The following is an 18715-nucleotide window of genomic DNA, read 5'->3' on the forward strand; positions in this document are numbered from 1 at the left end:
CCGGACAGAACAGGGTAGCTTGGTTTCCAAATTCTGAAATTTGCACCTTTACTCTATAAATTCATATCTAACAAGTGCTCTATCATCAAACCCACCAATTACTAGCTCAATAACATCAATTAAGAGGTAGATAACCATAATCAAGGCTGAAAATATAAACCCTAGTTAAACATCCCAACATACCATTTAACCCATGAAATTTTCCCCATAAATCCATCAAAACTATAACTTTAAGCTTCTAGTTCATACATATAAGAAGTAGAGGGAAGTTTCTTATCAAATTCACCTTAATCCCTATATCAAGAAGCTGCCAAGACCTTCCTCTTCCCAAATCACTCCACCAAAACCCTTAAGCTTCCTTGGAGATCAACTTTTGTGGAGGAATTTGCGAGATTATCGGTTGAAACTCAAGATTGAGGCTTGAAATTGAGGTGCAAGGTGAAGCTTTTTCATCTCTTGTTTTTCCTCTCAAGAATTTCGACCAAGACTAAGAAAAGGGGAAGAAATGAGGAAATTTTGGTCAAATTTTTGTTTTATGAAGGTTAAGACAAGTTGGTCAAAGTCCAACTTCCATAGATGCCTTGACACTTGTTTTCTTTCTAGCATTTTCTCTCATTTCTCTTGGTCAAATATTGTGGCTGATGTATGAGATATTTTGAGGGTCAATTATCTAAAATAAAATGAGAAGATTAAGGTAATAAAGTATGGGTCAAATGGTGTGTTTACCCGGTAACAAACGGTACCCGTCGGTTCGGGCCAATTTTCCTTAAATCACCCGTACTAGGGTTTTTTCTTCCTATTTACTAACTTTTTATTATTGTATCTAATCACATATTATTTCTCACCCAAAAGTCACTCTTAAACACCAAATTTGATCCTTGCTCCGTACCGAAAAATCATCCGGCGAAAAATCGCGAAAACCCTAATTTCTATGATCATTGGCACTTTTTCTAGGGTGATTAAGTAGCAATATGGTATAGAATAATAATTTCCAAATAAAAGGGCATTTTTAAGAAAAGTGAGGGTTTTACAATTCCACACATTGAATTTAGGGTTTCGGTTGAAATATGAGAAATTTGAGAAAACGGTCAGTCACAATTGAAACTAGGTTTTCTAGTCTTTTAAAATAAAACAAGGTTTTAAATCAACCAAAGAAATAACTTTAGTTTCTTCTTTAGAACAAAATAATGTTTTTAAAATAAAAATAAACTAAAGAAACTGTAATATCCTCTTTGAGACTAATCAAAAGATGATCCTAAAAGTTGGGGTATCATATTACCACTAGTGTTTAGTTGGTGTTCGGGCCCGGTAAGGGGGTTGAATGGTGGACGGATTAGTGTGAAGCGAAGCACTACTGGATTGGTTACTTTACTTGAAATTTGGCGGAGTGTCAACTAATACTGGATCAAGCCCTGGTGAAGCAACGGGAATTTGGCTCCTGAGAGCCATCTGTATCCTTATCCTTTGATTGTTATTCGTAGTGTTATTGTTTGTGCTAGAAAAAGAATTTTACACTCACTCATTTTGAGATTTGCTACTTGAAGTGTTATTACTCACTTTTATGAACTTGTTATGCTCGCTACTTTGCTACTTTGATACGTGCACTTTTAAATAACGGTCAACTTGCTATTTGGAACCTCACTGGGTTTTTAGCTCATTCCATGCCATTTGTTTTCCTTACAGGGGATACAAGCGAGGGCGTGAGACTGGTACAGGCTAACATAGTCCAATTTTTGTAAATTTTACGATTATACTTGCGCTAGTACTCGGTTAGGGTTGAATGTATCTGGGATTCATATCTTTTGTTATAATTGGGATTGTACGAATGTTTGGAATAGAAATGAATGTACATGTACGTTCCAAGTTTGGGAACTGTTATCTCCTTTACTCTTGAGGTTGTAACCTATTTTATTTGAAGTGAGTGTGTGAGTTCTGGCGAGAGTTGGGCAGGCGGTCCTCTAATCCTGGGGTGGGCCCTAGGGGGAGGTGGTCGTCACAAAGGTACTTGAGGAGCGAGGAAAAGACAAAGGCTCATTGTGAGAAGCTTCAAAAATCTAAGAACTAACTTGCTAGGGTAGTACCCGAAATTAAAGACCGGACGGATAAATTGATGGTTGGGTGTGTCACCTTAGTCGAACAAGTGGTGAATGACAAGATATATAACGGAAAAAAAAGATTGAGATGAAAACTCCAAGTGCTAAAAATGAAAATAATTCTATTGAAGTAGCAGAGACTTCTTGCTCCGCCAATCACTAAAATAGTAACTTAGTCTACTTTAATGGTTTTGTCAAAGTTAGTCGGGGTGATGCCTATTCAAAGGCCGTTGCATTTTGTGTTTTGCTTAACTATGTTTACTACCTTGTGAAGCAAGTGAACGTTACCTATGATGTGAGGACCCGAAAAATTTCTTCTTTTTATCGAATATTATTGGTTTATTTAAATATTTATTCACCTGTTTTCTTCAAATAATTTATTTCAAGCATTCTAAGTCCATTCATATGGAACAATGTCTTCCTTATGTTTTTAAAACTTCCCGTTAGCAAATTTAATTTTCAGAGGTTCGTTTAAATAAGGAATAATGAGTACATGTATTTCAAGGTGATATTCTTTTCGAGAGTGCATTTATCTTGGGGAATTAAGAATGATCAATAGTAGATTAAGAAAAGTTATTTTAGAAATTAAAGATGAATGAGTTCTAAGTAAGTGTATACCGCTTGCGCGTCGATAAATTTCTGAAAGACGCACTGATACAAATTTATGGGAGATTTGAGGAACTAATACTAGACTCATGGGAGGACTCACAAAATTTATCTATTTTAAACTCCTAATTCAAGTTCATTTAATTATTTATTTGGCCAATTGCCCTGAATATTATTTTCTAACCTTTTTAAACCTAATTATATGGATCTATAGCTTAGTTATATTTTTAAAAGTGACTCGTTTCAAAATTTAATTTTTGAAGGCTCGTTAAGTGTGATTAGCGAATACGCGTTTGGAGACAATAACCGATTTGAGGATATAATGAGTTTGAAAAATTAGAGACTTGTATGTTAGTCTTAAATAGGTATTTTTATGTTTAAGTATTCAAATGATAGTTAGTTATACTATCGTAATAAGAATTTCTTGAAAATTTCACTCTATCGCGCTTAAATCGGAAGTACGCGTTTTTACGCGTGCGATTAATTGAGGAACTTTAGACCCTTATTTTGGGGCAATTAAGAGTGAATAATATTAATATGAATACAACTGCATTAGAGGATTAGTTCACTAGTGAAACAAACTCGAGGGGAATCGAGCACAAAACGCGCGCGTACGAGAGAGTTGACTTTTGGACAATTTTGGACAACACATTAAAGCTTCTCTTGGAAGCTTCATTTGATAAAACACACTCTTTCTCTTCCCTCTCATTCAGTCGGCCAACCAGGGAGGAAAAACACCAAGGAGCTCTTCAATTTTCCTTCTCCATTTCTTCACAAAATCATCACCCATTTCACGTCAAATTTCAACCACACTTAACTAATCACTTGGAGATTACATCAAGTTAAGAAAGAGGGCTGCTTTCCACAATTTTCTTGGGCTTCATTGGATTGAAAATTCTGTTTTAGCTCATCTAAGAAGGTAAACCACGATCAACCCTTCAAATCTTGCTTTATGGAAGTAGTAGTGCACATATAAGCTCATGCATGCATATGGGTAGGTTGTTTATGTTGGAAAAATTGTTGTGTGGACTCTATGAATTCCCACTTTGGTTGGATGGACTGATTTGATGAATGATGATGCTATTAATGTTGGTTTAGTGCTTAAATTAGTGGAATAATGTTGTATTGTTGGTAGAAACTCAAAGGGGAGTGAAGGTGAAAGTTTTCCAATTCTACCCCTATGTTGTCCGTGACCCTTAGGGTGATTTTTCATGGTTCTAATGGATTATTTCTGATGTATATATGTTGTGTGGGTTGTGTAAAAATTTTCATCAAAAAATAAAGTGATTTGGCTGGCCAAACGTTGTGATTTCGGAAGTTCGGCAAATCTGGAAATTTTCCCGTCACTGCCCTGGCAGAGTTTTTCAAACGGCCATAACTTTTTATTCTGACATTGAAATCGAGTGCTGTTTATAGCACTGGAAACTAGACATTTCCAGCTTTCTAATGGTATAATATTCACCTTCTGATTCCACCTGAGTAGTCCATACCAATTATTTAAACATGACTGTCCTGTTTCACATCTACACTGGGAGCCCTGTTTTGAGCAATGAATTGGTGCTCAAATGTTAGCTAGTTTTGGATAGATTTTGTGAATGATCTCTTCTGAGAAATTGTAGATTTATGAACCTATTTTTCAACGCCACTAACCACGCTCAATTCCGAGTTGAATTGAAGGAGTTGTGGCCGTATTTCGAAACTGACTCAATGGGTTGAAACCCTCTTGTGGGCTGGTAAATGCTTATATCATGGTTTGGGACTTGCTATTTGAAAATTCTTGGTGTTAATCACCCATCAAACATATCTTGGATGTTTAATAAACATTTTCTACCAAAATGTACCATGTTTGCAAGGATTTCATGTGGCCAAAAGCTTAGAAAAGGACATTTTATATACAAGGCAGTTTTGCCTTGAAATTTTAGAAACTTGGGTGATTTGGTTAACCAACTTTCCATGCTTATTTATCCATGAAATTTGGCAGAGAAATAGTCCTTATATGGTAGTATTATACTACTAATTTTAGTGCCATTCTGAGTCTGTTTCACTGCTCAACTAAACTTCCAAAGTTCATTATTTGAGTTTGGAAAACCCTTGTTTAACAAGGAAATTTTAGTAACTTTGAACTACCATATCTTGGAGCTCAAAATCCCAAATCTTGATCCGCTTATTGTGTCTTAAACCTAGCTTGCAACTCAAATTGAGCTACAAATTTCAGAGGCTGGTTTATACTGTGTGAATTTTGCCGAATTACCAAACTTTGCCAAAACCAACCTCAAAACAGCAAATTTGAGCCAATTTTTGAATATCTTCCATTTGGAATCATGGAAAATTGTCTTCTAAGAACCTTTAGCACATTCTAATAGGTTTCCAACAGTACCATGTTTTCCAATTTTGGACTTGTAAAGAGTGAGATATGATTTTTCAAATATCTCGTATCAAAACTGAAATTTCCGAATCTTAAGAAAATGGAGTTTTTTCGAATTCTCCTTATTCCTTCGATATTACTTGAATATTTTATACTTTATTTCAAAGATAAAAAACTCGATTGCTCTTGTGTTTTAAAACCCCATCGTTGAGCCTCAATTTACGAATAATTAGGGTTTATGAGTGATGAATCATTATTAATTACTCAGGCTCATGCGAGGACCTTCAAGAGGATCCCACGGTGAACATTTGAACTTCAAACGACTTTTCTTCTTGTTTACTTGGTAAGTGTCAAGTGCATATTTACTTGAACTCCTATGAACTCGGTACATGTTTACTTGTTATTGATACTTGAGATTTTAAAATTTGAGACAAGGGTGTACTTTATCGCACTCGTTCTCGCTTGAAATAAATAACTCGTACTTGAAATGCTTGAATATCTCAATTGCTTGAATATGTCACATGCTTGTATGACTTGAAATAGTATGCTATGGCTGCATATATCGCTGGAGTGAATCTCCTCGACACCCGAATATGCTTGGGGGATGCCCAAATCTCATTGGTCATCCTTGGACTCGAGCCGGCATGGGCTTGGTCGGACTCCTTGGTAAACCGTGGGAAAAAAAATAAAAACTTGATCTTGTAAGAGATCTCGCTTGGCATACTCGAGTAGTATCGCCTTAAACAAATGACAGGCGGGCCCGACACAGGGGTATGTAAGGTGTAAGGGGACAGGTTAAGTGGAGTTCTATGGACTAAACCTACCCGATTGACGGAGTATCAATTCATGGAGGTTCATGATCATGCCAGTAGGATATAACTCCTTAGAGCTCTAGTATCCTTGAATTGTTTCTGTTTACTTTTCAGTGAATTGTTAATTATTGACATATTATTGCTCGACTTGTAAATTTTGGATTATTACTTCGACTATGTGTGACGGCCCCACCTCCCCTTAAGGCGAACCAGAGGGTTCGGCGGGCCGCCTGCCCAGCTCTCGCCGGGACTCAGTCGTTCACTACAATCCTCAAATATATTACAATATAACTCTAAAAATTACATCAAATTCTCCAATAATTACATATCACAAATGCAGCGGAAACTAATTCCAATCGTGGGATGTATACTTACATCCGTTTCAATTCCAAATATTGATACAAGCCCAACTCGTACATAAAATAAATCCAAATTTAAACTGTACACGATATAAGCCATCCAGTCACGTGAATAAGCACTCCAAGCTTTTCTTCGCCTTGAGCCCTGTGGGGGGGAAATAAAACATTTTTGGGGTGAGCTAGAAGCTCAGCGAGTAACCATTAAAATCAGTAATCAATTCAGTTTCACAGTCGTTCATTTCAGTGATGTCATGATTTCAAGATCAAAGGTACATTTATTGCTCTCGTGAGCCAGCGAAATCGTTGTACTTAAACACCCAACGCTCCAAACAAACATTAAACAGTAAACAGTCAGTGGGGGAGCCATTTGCTCCAGATGAACAGTACACAGAGGTGGAGACGTTGGTGTTCAGCGCACGAATTCCAAGCACTCATTTAAGCCAAAACATGTCATGGGCCACATGCAAGCACTCATGATATGCAATCAAGTAAATAGTGCAATAAACGGTTCATAAGTAATTTTGGAAACAGTTTAGGGTCACTCACCTCCACGGCTCAGAAACCATCCATCATGTATCATTGCCTTGCTCAACTCCAAGCCTTAGATCACAAACCCAATGCAAACAAGTCCCTTCAAAGTTCGGACAGCACTTCCCCTACATTTGCTAACTTTTCCAGCCATCATGGCTTCATTATTACTCCAGCCAGTCCCAAAGTCACATAAATAAGTTCATCTAATATCCATTCAGCAAGCTCCAAGTAGTACAAAGACAAGTCAAGCTAGGGAAAAGTCCGGAAATGAAGGTTAAACTCAAAACCAGAAAAACAGTTTTGACGTCATAATGCGGTAATGGCACAACTCTCACTACAATTATCGGTTAGGGGTGTAATACCCACCGTTTCGAAGCTATGAAATAGGGCTACAACAATGTAGAAGGTCACTCAATCCAGTTCCTAGCTTAACTAGGTCGAAAATGCCAAATACTATACCAGAATTACCAAAACAGGTTTGAAAATCACATAAAACTGTAATCGGTATATCTCAGTCCATACAAGTCCAAATGCCGAAATTCCAAAGGCATAAGTTAGCTAAGACATCCAGCTACATTTAATCAGAAGACACCAACTCCAAAATCCAAACCAATTCCAGTCAAAATGGCCAATTACTATCGCAGTTTTCGCATTCTGATCAAAGCAGAACAGCTACAGTAATTTCGTCATAACTCATTCTACATTAATCCAAATGACCTGAAATTTTGCAGGCATCTCAATCATATCAATACCTACAACTTTCATGTTTTGAGAAAAGTCAAATTCGGCCTCTAACCCTATGATCCAAAACCGGACAGAATTGGGGATTTAAGAACCCTAACTTTTCAGTTTTCACACCAAATCCAAAATTGGTTGCATTTATCCACCTTTCACACCCACTAGAGTCATTTTAGTCCATTGCCAATCATCACCAACAACCACACCATCATAATCCAATTAAACCAGAAAAATCATCATAAAATGGAAAACTTCACCAAAACAAACCAAATCAAGAAACAAATCATATATTCCTTCTCTCATGCCCCCATTAGGCACAAAATAAGTATCATTAGAGGTAGTAAGGTGTTTCAAGCTTCACTTACCAAGAACCAAGAGAGAGGAGGATGTTGGGCACCTTAATCCTTCAAACAAAGTTCACCTCTACACTCACTAACACTAGAAGATAGGATTTTATGGAGTGAAATGGATGGAAGCAAATGTTTTTGGTTGATTTGCACCAAGTAGAAGCTTGAAAATTGAAGAAATCTCCTTCCTTTCTTGCTCAAGGTGGCCGGCCAACAAGGAGAGAAAAATGGTGATTTTTTGGTGAATTTTGGATATTTAATCCCTTGGTCAAATAAGTCAAGACAATGAATAGTAATTCTTAAAAGTTCAACCAATAAGAAAGTGACATGTGTCACTCTATTAAATGCATCCTTATCATTCTTTTCTCTCTCACATCAATCACTTCACACACCCTACTTATCTCTTAATACCCGATAAACTTTTAACAGTATCCGAAACTTAACCTTATTAGCCGAATTTTTCCGAACTTTTCGCACTAGTGGGTCCCACGTCCAATATTTATTCTTAATTTTCTAAAAACTCACCAATGCTAGAAAAATCATCTTAAAACTATAATTGCTCATAAAATCCACCCAGATAATATTTCTAAGCCAGAAATGCAAAAATTATGCAATTAAAGGAACTAAAACCCTAGGAAAATATTAGGGTTTTTACGGGTTCTCACACTCTTTTTTTTCGGGGCGTCACACTATGTGCTTTGTAGACACCAAATTTTAAATAGTTTGCATGTTGCATCTAGTTCATGATTTTGTTTTAGATTGTCTGCATTTTAGTTGTTATTTTTATTTTTATTCACTTACCTTTTATTTGCTAATTATTTTTAGTTTTATTTGTCATATTAATTTTGTTCACGTTTTAGCTTTTAGTTTTAGTTTTAAGTTTTAACGTAAAATTTGTGAAAAGAAAAAAAAGAAGAAAAAAAAAGAAAGAAGAGAAAAAAAGAAAATGGTTCACAAAATACGTTCATTCCTCTTAAATTCAATCTTTTGGCATTTTGTTTATTTTTGTTATTTTATTTTTGAAAAAGAAAAAAAAAGAGAGAAAAAAAGCAGAAAAATAAAAAATGAAAAAAGGGAAAAATGGAAAATGATGCAAAATGAAAAAAATGAAAAAAGGGAAAAATGGAAAGTTGCATTTTTGTTGTTTCTAGTTTATTTTTATTTAATATTAATTAAGTTTTTTTGTTATTATTATTATTTATTATTATCAATTTTGTTTAATTAATTAATTATAAAAAAAAAAAAATTTTGTCGCGGCATGCCTCCGTTGGATGGCTGGATGTGAAGGAAGGACAGGCCCTTCATCCTCACCATTGGGGTGAGGGTTTAGGAGCCTTAAGCTCCATATAAAAGGAAGCAAAAACAGTAGCCGCAAGAGAGAGTTTCGGGGGAGAGAACAGCAAAAGAAAGACACAAAAGAAAAAGTAGACGACGGCTGGAGAGTTTGGAGGAAAACAAAAAGGGATAGACGGCAACAAAGGGAAGAAATCAGAAAAAGAAAACCAGAAAGAGTGGAGGGAATGGAGTGACGGCTAGAAAATCTAGAGAGAAAAGGGAGAGAAACCAAGAGAAAGGTGACGGAGAGTGAGAGAGAGTCTGAGTTTGGAGGGAGAGAGTGAGACAGCAGAAAGAAAAAAGGAGAGAGAACTGAGAAGGATAGATTGGGATAGAAAGGGAACGGCGGCTGAACAAGAAGAAACGTCTGCGTCGGTTTTCATACGGTGTTCTAGAAATTTCTTCACCAGAAATCTGTGTCGTTGAAGTCGACGTCTTCACGCAATTTCTTCGTTTCTGCTTTGTTCACGGGACCCCATAAGGTGCTAAAGGTAATCCTTTTTGCTTCATATTTTCAAGCAAGCCCAGCAGATTGTATATTTCTTCTTTTTTCATCAGATTTGCATAATCTTTAATCTGTTCTTTATTGTTCTTATTCGTCCGGATTCTCATCAAGTGTATCGGCTAAAGATAAGCTGTTATGTTTGGGTTATGTTAGAACTGATGATTTGAGGGTTATGTAGGTTTGGGATCAGTTTTTGGTTCGTTTGACAAGAATCAAAAACTGTGAATATAAGTTAGTAACCATGAGCAGATAGTATTCTTCTTCCACATGTGCAATTTGATGAACTAAAGGCTGCATCTTTGATTTTCTTTTGTGTGTGCGTATGTGATTCGAGTTGGAGCATTCTTAGGAGTACAATCTACAAGGTTCAATCTTGATTGTTGTCTTGGATTGGAAATTTGGTACTTGTTTGAATTTTGGCCTGAAGCCCATTAATTGCAGTATAGGAAACCAGATTTCTGCTAATAAGATGCCTGAGTTGTTAAACCTGTTTGCCGCTGGTTTATTGAGCTTATTTACCCTTTGCTGTCTCTCTTGCGTTTGTTTTCTTTTTCCTCCTGTCCTATGTATCTTGGGCATGAGTTTTGAAGGAAAAGGCTAAGTTGTGCTTGTCGCTAGCTTGAAAACCCAGCAAAGCTACGCAGTTCTGCCTCCTATTGCTATTGACTGTGCTTTATTTAGTGTTTGGTTGCATGGTATTGATTAGTTTGAAGATGGTTTGCATGATTTATGAAGCTGATGGAGTAACATAGCAGAGTCACAAAACAAAAAAAATATATAATAATAAATAAATTTTCAGATTTCGCTTTAGTTTTGTCATTTTGTTTGACTTGGATGCCTTTTGCTGAATCTGTTGAGGTTAAGATGAACCATGTTTGATCAGTGTTGAGCTTGATGATTGGTGAAGTCCGTGAGTTAAGTTGGTAGATAATCAGTTTTTTCTTTTCTTTCTTTTGTTTTGTGCATTGTTCATGAGCAGGAGCTGCGAACTTACTAAAAAAAGAACAAAAAATAAAAGAGTTGCAGAATTTTCTTGCAGAGGTTTTGCGTGCTTGAATGTTCAATTTCTGTGATTTTGAATGCTCAATATCAGTCCTTGGCTGTTTGGTTGAGAAGCTGTCTGTGTTGAATGAAGGTTGGCACCTGATGAACATCACAAGCGTAGTTAACTGTAGCTAAAAAAAATACAGGTTGCTGTTTCGATGATGGCATGATCTTTTGTATGAGTTTTTTTTGATGTTCAAGCATAATGATCTTGCTTTATTGCATGGTCTCTTGTTGGTTTGGAGTTTTGTAGGATTGGGTGATGAATCTACATATTCATTGGAATTCATGAAATGCTTCATGCGCATGTTAGTTGCAGCAGAAAGAAATCAGCAGAATGCATGAGTTTCGTTGTGTCTTTTGTATGAGTTTCATCTTATGTTTTGCTTGTTTAGATGTTGAAGTTCTATATTCGGTTGTTTAATCTAGAGTTTTGATGTTTGGTGGGTAAAGTTTAGATCAAAATTGAGCATGTGGATTGAAATTTGCGTTTGGAATTTGAAGTTGCAGCAAGCATTTCCTTTCTGTTGTCTTCCTCGTAAAATATGCATGTTTTTGCATGAAAATAATTCCAAAAATTGCATTCCAACCCCTCAAATCCCCCTTTGTCCTACTATGGCCCAGTCATGTTTTAATTTCTTGCAATTAAGTCCTAGAATAATTGCACTTTGACCACCAAGTCCCCTCTTGACTCACTATGGCCCAAATAATTGGAACACTTAATCAATTCGATCCCTCAAGTTTCTCCATGTTCCACAAAAGCCCAAGCATGTTCTAATTTCTTGCAAATGGGTTTTAGAATAATGCATTTTAAGCCATTACTTAACTTTTTCTTTGCCTTTGGACCCTTGAAGCTCTTAAAAATGTTTGATTAGGCTTGAGTGCTTGGTTAGCGTTCGCAATGGAGTCCTTGGTAGCCTCAACTTTGCAATTCGATTGCTCGTGTGCTTTTATTTGTTTAGGTGGTACTTATTGCATGAATTTGTGAACTTTGTGTCTAAATGAGCTTGTGTTTGCCTATTTTCTTTAATTTTCCCAAATAAATTGGTACCTTGACCATTTCTTTTATTTTGGAGGATAAATAAGCCATTTAAGTCTTGTCCACCCTTTTAGCACTACAAAAGGGAGCGGTACAATTTCTTTTATCCCTTTTTGTCTCTCCTATGTGAGCCAACGTGCTACGTGAAAATTGCATGTCTACTTGCTTCCCTTGTTTTTCTTTAATTCCTTTCATTTATGTCATTTACTTTCGCTTTTTATTTAAGTTATTCTTTATGGGGTATGTGTACACCTCTTGGCTTGTAATAGTTAGGGATTTAGTTATTTTATTCCTTTTCCCCCTTTTAGATTGTAGTAGGGTCCCCATAATGTAATAGATAGGGCTTGGAGGAGCATTCAATGAAGACCTATCGAAGTCATGTGCCTAGCTAGCAAATGTAATAGTTAGGGCTTTAATTGTCTTATGTGTCTTGCATGCTTAGTTGCTACGTGTTAATTTGCTTTGTTAGGGCCTTGCATCTAGTCGAGCATGCTAAATGTTATGTGCTATGTGTTTATGAGTGTTTGGCATGTCTACTCGCTTTCCATGGCCATGAATGAATGTGATGGATGAATGTACGTTTCTACTAGTCCAACGCTAGTCGGAATTCATAGAATGGGCTAGTCCAACGCTAGACCCTTAGGAATTTCCCTTCGTTAGTACATGTTTGCATGTTCATTACATGTCATGCATTCTTTTTAGTTTTATCATTTTGCATGCCCCTCGAACCCCTTTTCCCTCCATTTTAGGATTTTTGCATTTCATGCTAGTTATAGGGTTCATTTGCTTGAGAGTCCCCTTAAATATGGGATATAGACGAGTGTGGCTTTTCCTAAGCCTTAGCACGCTTGTATTCCCTCTATAAAAGGGCAAATTGAGTCACGATTTAGGTCTCCCCGTACCCAATATGCATGAATTCCCTAGGCTCATGCATTTTTAAATCCACTCTACCATTTTATACCCCCATCACACTTTCATTTTCCTCCCATTTTTGCACACGTGCACCTTTATGTTTCTTCACTTGCACACGGACACTTTTATCATCACTTGCACACATGCACTTCATATTATCATTTCACATACCGTACCTTGCCCACTCACGTGCACATTTTCATTTACATATTTATTGTCTTTTATTACTTTTTCAAGCTCATGTCCTCACATTGCATACATGCATTCCATTCATTTGCATCCCACTCGCATTATTCGTGACTTCTTCAAAGGATCGTTATTGGGCTTCACAATTAATGTGATTGGCACCACTCAACCTTTAAAGAGAAATTTCCCCAATACCCCTAGGTCTAGGGTTTGCATTCATGTAGTACATCCAAATGTAATAAATTCTTTGGTTAAAACAAGAAAATCTTTGATTAAATCAACGCAACTAGCCTTGGCTAGGTCGAAGGGGTGCCTTGGATTTTTATCCTTGCCTTCCCCTTCGTCAAATGTGACTCCCGAACCTTTTTCGTTGGTTTACGTGGACTAGGAGTCGTTTAAAAGGGGTTTCTTACTACTTTTCCTATTTTTTCTTTAAAAAATTCATTTTTTGGTGACTTGGTACACCTTAATTCATTACCAAGTGGCGACTCCAATTGTTTCAAAAACCCTTTTTAAACTACATTTTGGGTCAAATCGTCGCATTCTCAAACCCCCATTTAGACCCATTTTTCTTTTAAATCAAATTTCATTTTCCAATAAAAAATTGAATCAAAATACATTTTTAAACTATTTATTTATTTATTCAAAAAATGGGGCGCGACATGCTTGCATGTGTGTTATTGGCCTCACGAGCATTTTGCTCACCCTATAGATTTGTTTTCCTTAACAGGATTGGGCATGGAATGAGACTTGGAGGACCCTTTTGATGCGCTTTTGGCTTAGGGTTTCTAATGTATTTTGGACTAGATCTCTTATTGGTTATACTTTTGGGAATCTAATGTATGATTTGGATACTTGATGTACCTGAATGTTGTATATTTTGGGTATTGATATAACTTTTGGGAATTTTATGTAAGGATTCGATAATCGTTATATATATATTGTTAAGTTTGGAAGTTTTCTGCACTTTCTTACTTATCTAGTGTTGTTGAATAGTATTGTGCTAAACTTGAACAGATATTTCCATGAGTCCTGGCGAGAGTTGGGCAGGCGTCCCGCGGATACCCTTTGGTTCGCCTTAGAGAGAAGTAGGGGCGTCACAATTGGTATCAGAGCTTAGGTTTCAAATCTTTATAGTGTATCCTAAATTTAAAAGTTTAGGATGCCGAACTGTGGAACAGGTTGGGAAGTTAAGTGATAGCTTGTGAAAATGAAAACTAGAACCTAGGTTTGAATTAGTGGATGACAAGGAGTCTTGATCTTGTGTGATACATGTGGGATAGTACAAAATGATCAGATCTAGTTTATTGAATATATCTGGACCTACATGAGCTTTTACTTTTAAGGGTAAGCTATGAGAGGTAAGCGTGATATTAAATTGTCTCGGGACGCCTTCCGGTGGTCCATTATCGAGAAAGTCCTAAGAGAGTACGGAGAGACAATCCAATTCACAGAACTAGGACTTCATGTGATTTTCAAATGACTTGCTCGCACCCAAATAATGGGGTGTTAATAGTGGTCGATCATTAAAAGTGGCTATCTGAGGAAACTAGGGTGATTCGAGGGGATAATCGAGAACTGAGGGTAATTGCGAATGCCTAGACTACTAGAATTCCCGAAATGGAGATTAAGATACTTAAGGAGCGAGGAAGACAAAGGCTCCTTGTGAGAAGATTTAAAAAGCTAAGAATCGACTTGTTGGGGTAGTGTCCGAAATTAAAGACAGAATGGATAAGTCGATGGCTGGGTGTGTTACCTTGGTTGAACAAGTAGAGAATGATAAGATACTCGATATAAGACATGTGATTAAAACTCCTAGTACTAGAAATGAAAATGATCCTATGGAGGTAGTAGAGATTTTTGGCTCCGCCAATCACTAAACTAGTGATTTAGACTATTTTAATAGTTTTGCCAAAGATAGATAGGGTGGTGCTCGCTTAAAGGCCATTGCATTTTGTATTTTGTTTCACTATGTTTCCTACCTTTTGAGGCAATTAAACGTTACTCATGACATGTTTGACTTTACTGCTTTATAATTTCAAATCCATGATTGGGTTGTACATATTTACGATTATTTCGGTGTCTTCCCTTTTATTCTTGTATTTGTTTGGCGTGATAAAGGTGTCACTTTTCAAACTCCGTTTATGTGCACTCGCTATATGTCATGCCTCTAAACATGTTAAATTTATGGGTGGCCAAAGGAGTGAAAAAGAATTGAAGACGAGGGGTTAAGCAACTCCCAGTTCAAGGGGGCAATTATAGAGTGACTGCTGGACTGAACCAAAACCCTAGAAATGAAGGAAAATAATCGCGCAGTTATTGCTATTAACCAGACGATTGATGCCCTAGCACGATTAGTGGAGCACTAAAGTTCTAAACCAATCAATCAACCTAGGGACCCAACGAGATGTGAAAATGGAATGATTCTTGAAGTTTGCCTATCTAGACTTCACGGAGAACCTAACTTCGAAATAATAAGATTGATTTGAAAGGATACAATAAGGCACTAGTTAGAGCAAGAGGTTATGATTTCTTCTCGAACAACTTTATAGATAAGTATTGGAGAGTAAACTAAGACGTGAAATTTTTATATTAAGGAATAGGGTCCCCATATCTTATTGTGTTTGTAATTAACAATCGCAATCTCGTGGAAACTTAAGAGCTTGGCCGTATTAAACAAAGAATAGTTAAGATTTGTATTTCGAGGTAACCTATGAGCAAAAGAATGAAAGAGTATTATGACTTAAACTTCCATTATGAATAGTTATTCATTTTGATCCTTTGATTTGCCTGACAGATTAGTATTTGACTTAAATCAATTGGTAAGACGACAACTTTGGAAGAAATGCGTAAGGAAATAGATATTCTTTGAAATGAGGTAGAATTTCAAAGAAAATTGGCTGACTACTTGGAAGGACGATGGAAACAAGAATATGCAGAGAAAACTGAGTTGTTACGCCAAAACGTAGAACTAGAGAAGAAACACAAAGGAAATTCTCAAGCTAGTCAGGCCGTCACTTCTCATGTAACTTGTGGATACTGTGGCAAGATTAACCACACCGAGGACAAGTGCTGGAGAAAGCAAGGAAAATGTTTTAAGTGCGGTAGTGTCGAGCATAAGTTTTCGAATTGCCCTGGTACCCCTAACAAAAAGAGGAAATATTCAGTAGCTAGCTAGGTCCTCTACAAAGCAATCAAATGCCAGATGGAAGCAATTAGTACTAATGGTTATGAAGGGGGTTCTAGTAGTGGAAGTTTTATGAGTGAGAATGTTTTTGACTACACTCGAGGGATAGGAGTTGTAGTTTACCCTAGACTAGACTAGCACTTTTGGAAATTTAATCTTGTGAAAAGGGGAAAAGTCTTTTGTTGTTTTGTATCTTGGCAATTTGTCACATTTTGTTATAATCCTGTTGTTTCCCTTTTTCCTTTTGAAATTGTTTGATAAACCTATCCCAACTTGATGTATCTATTATGATCCTTATGACATATGAAACTTCACTCCGCTTTTGATTGGTTTTATGACTTACATGTTTGTTCAAATCTTGCCCCACACTTTTAGATTTATAATAAGACACGAACGGTGTTAGACGTAGTCGAGATTGTACTTGAGAGCGTAGGCAAACTTGAGGTCTTGGAGATAACCAGGGATCAGGACCGAATTGAGAACTTAATTTTGAAGGGGATCCAATGTTTGAACACCAATTTGAGATATTAAAATCGGGAGATTTGAGTTAGTGAAGGGAAATTTGATAGGTTCAATGAGCCTAATGAATAAGGACCGGATATCATATTTGGAATGGAAGCCGGAGGCTATATATATAGATTATCGAGACTTGAACGATGTGACTATTAGGAACAAATACTTCGTAGCCTCATGTAAACAAGAATTATAATCAAGGGCCAGGAGCAGCGAATAAGGGATTTTAAAGTAGAGTTACTACCAACCGGGAACCCTAGGAACTGATGTGCTTAAGACCACTTCCAATTCCAAATGGGGATGCTTGAATTTTCAGTTATGCCCTTTGGGTTGACTAATGCACTAGCAGCAATTATTGCCTTAATGCATCAAGGTTTTAAATCGTAATTGGATTAATCTGTGATGGTATTTATTGATGATATATCGGTAAACTCTAAGGTTTAGAAAAAATCATGGAAAAACACCTGATGATAGTTTTACAAATCTCGAGAGAGCGCCAACTTTCGTTAAGTCCAATAAATGTGAGTTCGATTGGAAGGAAATAGCCTTTCCAGGTTATACAATAGCTAAGGAATGAATTGTTATTGACTCAGCTACAGTGGAAGTTGTTTAATAGGAAACGACTAGAAAATCCTACCGAAATTTGGAGTTTTTGGAGGTAGTCGAACCTTTCCTTTGGTTTGATCAAGGAATTTTCCAAGAGTGCAAAACTTGGCAAGTTATTTGGAATTCTAAATGTGAGGAAGAATTTTAAAAGTGAAAGGTGTTTAACCGATGCACTTGTGTTAGTCCTACTAAGCGGAGGAGGTAGTTTTGTGATTTATACAAATGTTTCAAATGATGGTTTAGAATGTATACTATTGATACATGATGAGGTGATTGTGTACGCCTCTTAAAAGTTAAGATATCACGAGAGAAAGTAACCAACTCATGATTTGGAGTTAGTGGCTGTAATAATGGCATTAAAGAAGTGAGGACATTACCTATGTGAGGTAGACATGAGGCCGATTAAGTTGCCCTATGACTCGAAAGTTAAAATGCCTATTGGAAAAAAAAATTAAATTAAGTTTTGATTACTAGTTTAATGAATAGAAATTGTGAAGTATAAGTTGGAAAATATAAGTTAGTGATTGGTCTGATAGGTTTAACCATGAAGGGATTGATTTGTAAGTGAATTTCGAGGGCGAAATTCTTTTAAAGGAGGGAAGGATGTGAGGACCCGAAAAATTTCTTATTTTTATCGAATATTATTGGCTTATTTAAATATTTATTCACCTGTTTTCTCCAAATAATTTATTTCAACCATTCTAAGTCCATTCATATGGAACAATGTCTTCCTTATGTTTTTAAAACTTCCCGTTAGCAAATTTAATTTTCAGAGGTTCGTTTAAATAAGGAATAATGAGTACGTGTGTTTCAAGGTGATATTTTATTCGAGAGTGCATTTATCTTGGGGAATTAAGAATGATCAATAGTAGATTAAGAAAAGTTAATTGAGAAATTAAAGGTGAATGAGTTCTAAGTAAGTGTATACAGCTTGCGCGTCGATAATTTTCCGAAAGACGCGCTGATACAAATTTATGGGAGAGTTGAGGAAGTAATACTAGAATCATGTGAGGACTCACAAAATTTATCTATTTTAAACGCCTAATTCAAGCTCATTTAATTATTTATTTGGCCAATTGCCCTGAATATTATTTTCTAACCTTTTTAGACCTAATTATATGGATCTATAGCTTAGTTATATTTTTAAAAGTGACTCGTTTCAAAATTTAATTTTTGAAGGCTCGTTAAGTGTGATTAGCGAATACGCGTTTGGAGACAATAACCGATTTGAGGATATAATGAGCTTGGAAAATTGGAGACTTGTATATTAGTCTTAAATAGGTATTTTTATGTTTAAATATTCAAATGATAGTTAGTTATACTATCGTAATAAGAATTTCTTGAAAATTTCACTCTATCGCGCTTAAATCGGAAGTAAGCGTTTTTACTCGCGCGATTAATTGAGGAACTTTAGACCCTTATTTTGGGGCAATTAAGAGTGAATAATATGAATATGAATACAAGTGCATTAAAGGTTTAGTAAACTCGAGGGGAATCGAGTACAAAACGCGCGCGTACGAGAGAGTTGACTTTTGGA

This window comes from Coffea arabica, chromosome 10c (genome assembly GCF_036785885.1).
Source record: "Coffea arabica cultivar ET-39 chromosome 10c, Coffea Arabica ET-39 HiFi, whole genome shotgun sequence".
Lineage (NCBI taxonomy): Eukaryota > Viridiplantae > Streptophyta > Magnoliopsida > Gentianales > Rubiaceae > Coffea > Coffea arabica.